Genomic DNA, 11,784 nt, shown 5'->3' on the forward strand with positions numbered 1-11,784 from the left:
TCACTGCCAGCTTATACTTCAAGAGTCCTTTGAGGTGTCCTTTCCTAGGGTTGGGGTCCATGCTGGGTTAGATACACTTCTTGCTCCTACAGCATCAGGTTTATCCCTAGAACTCCCATTGTGTTTTCATTACCTGCTCATAGCCTACAGGTAGTTAAGTTCTGAGAGGTCAGAGCTTGTGTCTTATGTACTGTTGCTAATACCTGGGCCTGCCTTGTTCAATCCGTTTGTTGAATAAGAGGACATATTATGGGCTAACCAGACTGAAGAAGACAAAGATCTTCTTTGATAGAGGCAGACTGCTTTCCTAGTCAGGCAATCTGCAAAGGCAAGGTCTCCATCTACAAAGTGCAGAAAATAATAATACTTTGCCTGTGGGTTGTTGTAAAGATTAAAAGAGTTCATACCTCATTTTAAAAGTGCTTGATAAATGGTTCAAGTATTCAATCAATGTGAATTCCTGGTGACGTTGGTGACTAGGACATCACCTGTTTGAGATACAGGAAGGGGAGTCCTGTAGAAGGAAGTTGGAATGGTTCGGGGCTATCCCATGGTCCATAGCCCAGATTCTACTGATGGCCAGACTATGTTATCTGTGGGCACAAAGGGCAGAACACAATATTTAGGCTGAATGAGGCTCCTGATCTCTATCCTGAATTTGTCTGTGTTGAAGAGGTTCTGAGGGGCAGAAGGATGTTCAGTTAGGCCTGGGGTAAACCTTCTCATCCGGGGTGTAAACAAAGGACAAATGTTGGCAATGGGCATCTCAAACTATTTAGCCAGTTGTGTGTGTTCTTCAAGAGCAGAGGCTGGAAATGCTTTCTATACAGAGCCGAATGGTAAATACTCAGCCTTTACAGGGCAGACCATCTCTGTTGCAACTACTTGACACTGCTATTAGAGCATGAGATCAGTCATAGATAATATAGAAATGAACAAGATGGCTCTAATGGTTCCAATAAAACTTTACTGGATGTTTTATTTTGTTATTGAAACAACAAACAAGGTGGTTCCAATAAAACTTTACAAAACCAAGCAGGGGGCCAAGTTTGGCCTGGAGGCTGTAGTCTGAATGAGTCATAGAACTTTGTTACACCTTAGTTCCTTCATCTGCAGAATGGGGTCATAATAATGCCTACCTTATAGGAGTGTTGAGAACATTAAAGGAGATAACATGTACAAAAGGATAAAAGCAGGGCTTCTCAAACTTGACATTACTGACCTTTTGGGTTGGATACTCTTTGGAGAGGAGGGTACAGCCCTGTGCATTGTGGAATGTTAGCAGCATCCTGGTCTCAACCTACTTAATGCTGGTAGCACTTCTCCCCCTACTTCTGACGACCAAATATAACTCCAGACACTACCGGTGCCCATGGGAGGCCATAAATGTCCTCGGTTGAGGATAATTCCAACAGAAAAAAATGACTGGCATTAATAAATGTTGATTCTTGAAATTTCAAATGTCGAGGCTGGTGGTACAGATTTTTATGTATCCAGATATTGCACAGTTTGGGATCTCTGAAGATAAGAACCGAATTTTGTATAATGCTAATAACAGAAGGGACACTAGCCAACCCCTCTTAGTTCTTACTATGCACCAGGTACAGCTTCGAGCAGGTCACCCGTATCCCTCAGCAGGCTCCCCAGCGCTCCAGATGACAGCCTCTGCTGCTGACGTTGGTTGGTACAGAATAAGAGAGGCCTGAGCCTGGGACAGATTTGGGACCATGTTGTGAAGGGAGTAAAGGGCTCCACAAGATTGTGCAGAAGGTGATTCTGATGACCTGGAAGTATGTAATACCGTAATATGGCAAGCGCAGTAAAGTTAGGAAAGTTCCCTGAGATTCTGCCCGCCAGACCTGTTTCCACAGTCACATGCTCCCGCCATTACCCAGGGAGGCGCCATCTGTCTGGGCAGAAGTAGTTCAGGATCCCCCAAAGCTTGACTTGTAAAGCTTTATTTGGAAAAAAGAAAATCCCTTCGATTCTTGGTCAAATCACTGATTATGTTCCCAAGACACAAACTTGCTGAGTACACAAGAAGGAAGGTCTTCTAAGATAGCCAACCTTTCCTACAAGAGGAGTTCCTGGGACTCTGGGTGAAGAAGCTGTGGTGGGATTTTTTTAGAGAGAAGATATGGACCGCAGTGATTACTTCTCTCTTCTCCTTTGGGACAGCAGGCAGATGTGCATACAGCATGACTGTGGAACTCTCCCCAGGATTCTCCTAGCTCAGACAGCAGTGTCCTTTTTATTCCGCACCATAAGATGGCACTCCAGTGCCTGCACTAGGAACTGGGTTGGCTGGAGAGAGGGCTCTTTGGCCCACCACAGGAGCAGAAAGCCACTGCTCTCATCTGTATTTGCTTCATATCGCTATGCTAACAAGATGCGGAAATTTTATTCCAAATGCGTTAATATTATTGAGTTTGCCAAGGATTTTTGCCTGGATCCTCGACAGAGGACTGATGTTCAAGACCAAGAGGAGATGAGAAGCAGGGTGGGGAAGGAACCAGAAAGCTTGCCCATCCCAGCTGGCTTCAGCCTTCCGTTCCCGTTCCCGTGGATTGAAGCACTTTGTATTAACTCACTGCATTGCACATTTCTTTGGGACTGTGGCTCATATGGAGCCTGTGCTCTGGCCTTAGCTCTGCGGGAGGCTGTTCTGCTGTTTCTAGTGCAGCCAGGATTGGGGGCGGGGGGTGCAGAAGCAGACAGGTGTCTGCCTGGGGTGGGGTTTGGTTTCTCTCATGCTTCCCATCCCTTGATTGAATCTCTCTCCTGCTGGTGGATTCTTAGCTGAAACCTTGTTTAATTGAGGGTCGGGCTGCCCTTGAGGGTAAGACCACAAGTCTTCCCCACTTTGATGACTGCAGGCCATACAAATACCCTGTGTTCCCCCAAGCCAACACCTTCCCCCTCCCAAGTCCAGCAGGGAGTTCTGGGTCTTACCTGAGTTGTAGTGAAGACTTGGTGCCAGAGTGGCTGGTTTTTCCCCTTAAGCCACACTCCTGTCTATCAGTCACTGCTTCAGAAAGCCTAGCTCCTCAGGTGCCAGGCATGCCCAGAGGACCTCCAGTTTTGCTGTGTTTCTCCTACTTCACTTTCTGTACTGTCTTAAGAGCCTGAAAGCAGGAATACATGATCAAATGGATGGAGGGAAGATCTATTATTACCTGACAGGGTATTTATTGTATGATCGCATGCCAGAAAGCAGGTGGAATCTTGACCCTTTATTATGAAAATTAAAGATCAGGTTAGTAGTTTCTGTCTTAAAGCAGCTTAGTCTTACAAGAATTTTAGATATGCTGTTAATGAGACACCTGGGTGGCTCAGTAGATTAAGCATCTACCTTTGGCTCAGGTCGTGATCCCAGGGTCCTGGGATCGAGTCTTACACTGGCCTCCCTGCTCAGTGAGGATCCTGCTTCTCCCTCTGCCTGCCACTCCCCCTGCTTGTGCTCATGCTATCTCTGACAAATAAATAAATAAAATCTTTAATAAAAACCTTTACGAGGTGCTGATAATTATTAGATAATCACAAAAACTACCAGCTATGGAGCAACAGCTCTATGCCAGGCTTATACTTATACAACTTATGTATCATTGTAATACGTATCACACTATTTTCATACTTACGTGCTCTTATGTATAACCTAACTAGAAACTTCAAGAAGTTATATATATTTATGTTTTCTTAAAAGAAGTCCGAGGTGTAGCGCAGTGGTCGCCACCATGTTTTTTTCAGTGTTCACTGTTCTCTTTCTCCTTCCTAATAAAATTCTGCATTTTTTTTCAGTTATTCTCCCATCCCCTACTCAGCAGGTCCTTTCCTTCCTGGGGGCTGTACAGTCGAGGCCATTTATGAGAAATCCAACCCTCTTGGCAGTGTTTGGTTCCAGAACTGGGCTTAACACAATTAGGGCTCAGCACCCCTCTGGATACTGTTCCTGACCCAGGAGGGATTATGTCACCCACGTGAGTGCCACTGGTATAAGGAAGAATACCCCACCATGACCCAAATGGCCCGAAAGCTTGCTGCCTTCTGTAGGGTTGGTACAGTGTAGCCTGGGGCTGATAGCTTTCTTACAATTAGAAGGAAACTGGCTTTAGGATGACATTGATGGTTGGCTGGTGGAACAGTGATAATGGGAACAATCTAGGTCCCTAATGACATCATTGAGTGGCTGAATCCATCAGCCTGAAGCCTACTTGACCTCTAAACTTCCTGTTAAATTATATATATATACACACACATGTGTGTGTATATATATATGTTTGTTTATTTGAGAGAGAGAGTGAGAAAGAGCATGAGAGGGGAGAAGGTCAGAGGGAGAAGCGGACTCCCCATGGAGCTAGGAGCCTGATCCGAGACTCAGTCCTGGGACTCCAGGATCATGACCTGAGCTGAAGGCAGTCGCCAAACCCACTGAGCCACCCAGCCACCCCTAAATGAAATATAGTAAAATACCTTTATTGTTTAAGCCAGATAAAGTCAGTATTTTGGCTATTTTTAGTAATACAATTGCTTTTGTTAAGACATACAAAGAAAATGATATTCAGAGAGGTCAGCAGCAACAGCAGGGTCAAAAACAACAAAATAATATTAAGGGACCAAAGGCCAGGTTCTAACCCTGGGCAGTGCCCCCTGATGGTCTGATCTCCAAGCCCTAGATCCAAGCCCATGGAGTTGCCTCCAACTGAATGCGATATAGATATAGAATGTGCCTGGAAGAAAGCCAGTGGCTTGGGGAAAAAGAATAGAAAGAACTTACAACTAGGGCAGGGAAACACTAGAAGCTATTGAATGAAGCTCATTATTCCCATAGAATGTGAGACAATAGACATGTCAACAGAGTGAAAATCTGGTTAGCTACAAACTCTAGTGGGGAGAATAGTTCTACTATAAACTTTGATAATCTTTCATAGGACTTGAGATTGGATATAAACTAAAATTTATGCCCCCGCCCACTTGGGGAGGGAATACTCTCTCCTTTTTTTTGGAAACTTTGTGTTTTCAACTCCTTGTTCTGCGATTAGGGCGTGAGAAAAGATGATTTTTCTATGTAAAACCAGAGAAAAAAAGCCCAAATCCCCAACGTCTTTTTAGACCAGAATGAAGGACAAGCTGACAACTGATGACAACTTGATTTTACCTTAGCTCCTGCCTCCTGGAGTGTGACTTCTTGGACCTCTGCCCAAAGCTGGATTTGCCTGTCACTTCAGAGGTTGGAAAGAAGCTTTGTAGAAGTGCTCTCAAGGGAACTTGCTGACCAACGGAACGAATGATACACTTGGGCCTGAAATTTGCTGAGAGATGAAGATGAGTGAAACTCTGATTGTCAGAAATATCGGGAAAGGAGCCTTCCTGAAAAAGGTGGCAGTTTAATTCAAGCCACGGGCTGGTGAAAACTTAAACATTTTTATTTTGAAAAGTCTTAAATACAGAAAGCTTGGATATATATTTCTCAGAGAAAGATGCAGAAATAACCCATAAAGGATAATGGACGTCGTCGACATTCCTTGTTGCAATCCAAACAACAAGGAAATGCGATTTCACACCTGTCAGGATGGCTATTATGAAGAAAAGGAGGCAGAGAATTTGGAACCCTTGTGCACGGCTGGTGGGAATGGAAAATGGCGCAGTCACCGTGGAAAACAGTACGGTGGTTCCTCAAACAATTAAGCATGAAGTTACCTTATGATCCAGCAATTTCCATTCGTAGGTGTATACTCCAAAGAACGGAAAACAGGGACCCAAACAGATAGCTGTATGCCGATGTTCACAGCAGCATTATTCACAATAGCCAAAATGTGGAATCCACCCAATGGTCCATCAACAGATGAATGGATAAACAAAGTGTGGTGCGTGAAGTTTTCCCCCTGAGCCATATATGGTGAATGTGCTCTGCGGCACCCCCATGGCCAGTCGGAGTCCACTTGCTGCTACAGTGGACAGTTTCCATGCATCCTGCTGGCATGAAACTCAAAAGCCTGCATCTCTCAGCTTCCCTGGAGGAGAGCTGCCTTCAGTGGCAAGGAAACTTGCTTTCTGCCTGCAAGGCAATCCAAAAAGGCTCAGAGAAGCAAAGCCCAGAGGCCATCCCTCAAACAATGAGAGATGGAAATTAGGAAAAAAAAGTATCTCATATTCCTTGTCTCTTGGTGTATCAATTCTGGGGCATACACCCTTGTGACTTTTCAGAGGATCCCAATGAGACTGTGTGCCCGCAGCAGGAACCCTCTGATGAATACATGCCTTACAGGCTTTTCTTCCCTTCCTGTCTTTCTTTCCCCACGTCCTGCCATTGCCACTCCAAGAAACTCCTTATTTAATTTAATTAAATTAATTTATTTATTAAAAAGATTTTGTTTACTTATTTGACAGAGAGAGAGAGATCACAAGCAGGCAGGCAGGCAGAGAGAGGAGGAAGCAGACTCTCCGCAGAGCAGAGAGCCCGATGTGGGGCTCGATCCCAGGACACTGGGATCATGACCTGAGCCGAAGGCAGAGGCTTTAACCCACTGAGCCACCCAGGTGCCCCGAAACTCCTTATTTTAGACTCTGTTTGCAGAAGAACCCAAACTAGGACATCTCCATCTTCCTCATTTCCCTCTTTGTTCCTAAGAGGCAACCATTTCCATGAAATTAGTGTAAATGCTCGTGATGGACATTTTTAAAAAAACTTGTAGCTAACACATCAACATACACTTGAATGGGTTTTACATAGTTTTATGAATGACGGTGTGTGTAGGGTTCTGCAACGTGCTTTTCTCACTCAATATGTTTTCGAGATTGCTCCATGTGATAACAGATCTGGTTCATTATTTTTGATGGCTGTGTGCAATTTTAACCATTGTATGACTGAACCACATTTAGCTGTCCCTGCCATGACCAGCATTTTTCTTTTCCCATTTTTTTTAAAACTATTATAAGCAGTATTTCAATGAGCAACGTTATGCCTTTATTTTGTTTCAAGGAAATGTATCCAGCAGTGGAACTGTTGGATTGTACGGTCTGCATAAACAATAAATTTCAGGGCGCCTGGGTGGCTCAGTGTGTTAAGCCTCTGCCTTTGGCTCAGGTCATGATCTCAGGGTCCAAGGATCGAGCCCCGCATCGGGCTCTCTGCTCAGCAGGGAGGCTGCTTCCCCCTCTCTCTCTGCTTGCCTCTTTGCCTACTTGGGATCTCTGTCTGTCAAATAAATAAATAAAATCTTAAAAACAAAACCAATAACTTAAAAAAAATGTTTTAAGGCTAAATTCATATAATATAAAGTTAATCGCTTACAGGTAAACAGTTCAGTATCATTTATCATATTCACAGTGTTGTGCAACCACTAACTCTCTTCCTAGTTCCAAACATTTCCATCACTCAAAAAGGAAACTCCGTACTCGTTAGCAGACACTCCCCATTACCCCCTCCCTTCAGCTCCTGGCAACCTCCATTCTCCTTTCTGTCTCTATGGATTTGCCTGTTCTGGAAATTTCATATAAAAATTAAATTATACAATTTATCGCCTTGTGTATCTGGCATCTTTCCCTGGGCATGGGTTCAAGGTTTGTACCTGTTACAGCTTCTATCAGAATTTTATTTTTTTAGATCTAAATAATATTCCATGATATGCAAATATCACATTCTGTTTTTCCATTCCTCTGTTGATGGACATTTGGGCAGTACCCACCTTTCAGCTATCGGAAACAGTGCGGCTATCAATGAACATGTACCTGAATGTGTTTGAAGACCCGTTTTCAATCCTTTGGGGTCTACACCGTAAACAGTAACTCTTCCATCAGCAAGTGTAGAATGGTTGGATCTAAAGCATTTGTGGTCAACCATGTCTTTGAAATGGGGACCTACTCATGGGCAGCAATTATGCTATAACCTAGACAGAGATCATTTAGTGGCTAGAATTAAAAACTCCAGCTAGTTCAAGAGAAGTGGTTTACTGGAAGGCTAAAACAGGCCATCTTATCAATGCTCAAACACTGAAAACCCCCAGGAAACGGGGTTGGAAAGCTCAGGGGTAGGGTGAAGCCCTTTGTTATTCACACAGTTCCCTCCTTCTCGCTAAGAAACAGTTTACTTACCAGAGCACTCATGGCTGAAGCTTTGAAAGGTCCTGGCAGCAAAGATTTTAGCAGATACCCCAAAGCTGTCCTCGAAGAAGAAGGCTGTCTCCAAGTATCTGCCCCACACCTTTTCACACCTCTGAGCCTCTGCTTATGCTCCTCCTCATCGGTAATGATCATTCCGTGACCAGGTTATTGTGAAGACTGGATGAGATGCCTATAAAACATTTAACGTGGGGCTTTATAAAGGTTCCCTACTGACCTCCCTGTGACTTAACACTACATTACTTCTGTTCATTTGAACGCTTAACTACATGCTACACAACTAACAGCATGAACTTGGGAGCCAGACTGAATGTGTTTGAATCCCACCCACACTCCTGTGGTCTCTGACAAGCCCCTGGACTTCTCTGCTAAACTTTCCCATCTGTGGGGCACCTGGGTGGCTCAGTGGGTTAAAGCCTCTGCCTTCAGCTCAGGTCATGATCTCGGGGTCCTGGGATCGAGCCCTGCATCGGGCTCTCTGCTCAGGGGGGAGCCTGCTTCCTCCTCTCTCTCTCTGCCTACTGGTGATCTCTGTCAAATAAATGGATAAAATATTAAAACAAAAACAAAAAACTTTCCCATCTGCAAAATAGGGGTATCAACTGCACCTGCTTCACAGTATTAAAGTGAGGATTAAATGAGCTAATGTCTGTGCAGCTTCTAGAAGCTGCCTCGTAGCAGCTTCACACTGAGATGTTATCTGTCTTACCTTTCTGGACAACAATGCAAGATAGGAGGGGCGTCTGGGTGGCTCCTTGGGTTAAGAGTCTGCTTTCTGCTCAGGTCATGATCTCAGGGTCCTGGGATCGAATGCCAGATTGGGCTCCCTGCTCAGCGGGGACCCTGCATCACTCTCTGCCGTCTGCTCCCCCTGCTTGTGTGCTCACAAATAAATATATAAATAAAATCTTTAAAACAAAACAAAACAAAACAATGCAAGATAGGTGATGGTACCCTATTTTACCGAAGAGGAGACTGAGGTCAGAGGGGACCCACTTTGTGAGGTCAGGTCCATCTCACCGTAATGCTTGTGCCCTCTCTCTCATACCGCTTGGCTAAATTGTTCTTTTCATCAACTTCTTTTAGAACTGCAGAATATCCCCGTTTCTCTGCTGCTTTATCCTGTGTATTATTTGAGCTCCAAATGGCAGCCCAGAGCCCCCTGCTTCACTTTTCTTTTTTATTGGTGTAGCAGATGATGAGAAGGCTCCCTTTGCTCTGGCAATTGGGGTTGAAAATATTTTTCTTGAGAACTGGGACTTGAATTCCTGCCCGTGTACCTGCTGTAAACAGACTTCCCCTCGCCTTCCACTCATCACTGCCTGCAATTGCTTCTTATGGAAAGAGTCTCTCAGTAAAAAAATAAAAATTAATTGGAAACTCCGCTGATCCTGGCCCCAGATTAAAGCCCCACCTTATGTCTCCTTAAACTGATGATTTGTGGGCCAGGGATCCATGGGCTTCTTGCAGGAAGACCTTTGGGTGAATGCTGGTGGGATTCTGGAGAGGATTTTGTCGTGATACATTAAGGGAGGTGAGCTGGGCGGCGGGGCGGGGGGGGGGGGGGGGGGCGGCGGCATGGATGGGTTGAAGCAGCCAATATTGCTACGTGATTTAAAGCAGACCATTTCCAGCAAAGTTGAAAGTAAAGAAAAGGGCTTATTCTGCAGAAGCGGACATTTAGCAGAGCCAACACACCAAAGTGAAGACTTCCAAGAGAGCTCCGAGACCGCGTCTCTTTCGCAGAGTGTTGCATTCCAATGTCTGTTTAAACAGCAGCTAGGCTGGACCCTCTCGGGTTTATTTCCCGATCATTAGCTGCTTAAAGGAGAACATGCAGAATAATAAACGGAGAAGATTCAAATTAAAAGGTAGAAATTTTGTCCTCAAGGGCGCCTGGGTGGCTCAGTGGATGAAGCCTCTGCCTTCGGCTCAGGTCATGATCTCAAGAGTCCTGAGATCGAGTCCCGGATCCGGCTCTCTGCTCAGCGGGGATCCTGCTTCCCCTTCTCTCTCTGCCTATTTGTGATCTCTCTGTGTCAAATAAATAAATAAAATCTTAAAAAAAACAACAACAAGAAATTTTGTCCATGAATGTGAAGAAATAAATGCATGTGGGGAAATTTCTAGAACTCCAAGTTTAAATTAATAATAAAAATTAAAAAAAATTTAAAAAGGATCCTTTTCACTCAAAGTCGACTTCTCCGAAGCTTGCAGAGGCTGTTTCCCCTGTTCGGGGCCCTGCTCCCGCACTCTTGCAGGCCGGTCTCCGTCAGCTTGACCTTCCATCTCCCGCCTCACCGCGGGTGCGGCCAACAACGGTCTCCAAACTCTGAGGCAAAGAAGGGAGGCAAAATTCCTCCTGTTGGCCTCAAGAAGTGACGTATGTTAGTCCCGTTCACAGCCCATTGGTCAGCACTAGACACGTGACTCTCTCCTTACTGCACAGGATGCTGGGAAATGTAGGCGGGACGAAATGGAATAGTTGCAGGGATTTCACCATCTCTACTTTACCCCCTAGGACTTGGTGTGGTATCCTTCCTGTGTGTTTTCCAGTCATCCAATTGGAACGCGTCTCTCTGTCTCTCTTTGTCTCTCTTTTCTTTTGTAATTGCCTGTTAACTCTCCCATGCAAGTTCAGAACCTATAAGCTCTTTGAGAGAAAGGGCTAAACTCATTCCCTATTGCATCTCTTACACCCAGTCTAGTACGGCACACGGTGGGGTTCGCTACTTCCTTCTTGAAAATGTGAAAAAAAGAAGGAATACATGGCCTTACCAAAAAAATAGAGACTTAGCTATACAAAATCGATCAATCGATCAATCAATCAGTCAATCAATAAAAGGAGCCCGACATTGTTTTTATAAATCTCTCATCTAGGAGGTGAGTGCTTTATCTGCGGATCAGACGGCCTTTAATCTCCTAGAGATCAGTCAGGTCCTTTGATCTGAGAATCTTCAGGCTGCAGGATTTGAAATCTCCCCCCCCACCAGATTTGTACACGTGATGGATTTAATACTAGGCTCTGTGGAAAGCTTCTTGACTTTATTCCTGCTAGCCTGTAAATCCTGACTTGTTTTATGGGTTCCTATCATGCATATCCAAATTAGGGAAAATAAGCTCAAGACTCTTTTCTCCCAAACACGACTAGATTTTAAAATTATTATTAATGTTAAAAGTAATACTTTTTGTTTGTTTGTTTCACACTTGTGATACTGTGATTTATAGGAAATATATTTGGTCACCTGAATGATCAAATATATATATTTCTTATGTATGTTTATTCTTCACCATAGTTCCTAGCTAATAGCTTCCAAACCCTTGGATTTTTCCTGTGTTGAGAGTGATAAAGGTGTCTTTTGTCGTGTTAATGAGGTTCTTTGGAATGTACGTAAAGATGGGGTGGTTGCCCCCCACAACCTGTGGATTAAGGGATTGGAATTTTCAGTCCCATCCACTGACCTCCCCCAGAGAGAAGAGGGCCTGAGGACTGAATCATTCACCAATGGCCCAGGGGCCCATGATTTAATCAACCACACCGATTTAAAGAAGCTTCTATAAAAAAGACAGGGTTTGGGTAGCTTCTAGGTTGGTGAACACATGCAGATTCTGGGAGCCGTGTGCCCTTTCCCTGCAAACCTTGTTCTGTGCTCCTTTCCTGTCTTG

The 11,784-nt window shown here is 44.4% G+C and overlaps 1 long non-coding RNA gene across 1 annotated transcript; it reads right to left on the reverse strand.

Annotated features, from left to right (window-relative positions):
- Window positions 1-443: 443 nt before the first annotated feature.
- LOC309854017 lies at window positions 444-9,043 on the reverse strand. Its single transcript, XR_014306060.1, has 5 exons — window positions 8,828-9,043; window positions 8,092-8,290; window positions 5,156-5,309; window positions 2,953-3,125; window positions 444-593 (listed from the first exon to the last, which is right to left on the reverse strand). It is a non-coding gene; the product is annotated as an uncharacterized lncRNA (long non-coding RNA).
- Between the last annotated feature and the right edge of the window lie 2,741 nt (window positions 9,044-11,784).

This window comes from Mustela nivalis (assembly GCF_964662115.1).
Source record: "Mustela nivalis genome assembly, chromosome: 19".
Classification (NCBI taxonomy): Eukaryota; Metazoa; Chordata; class Mammalia; order Carnivora; family Mustelidae; genus Mustela; species Mustela nivalis.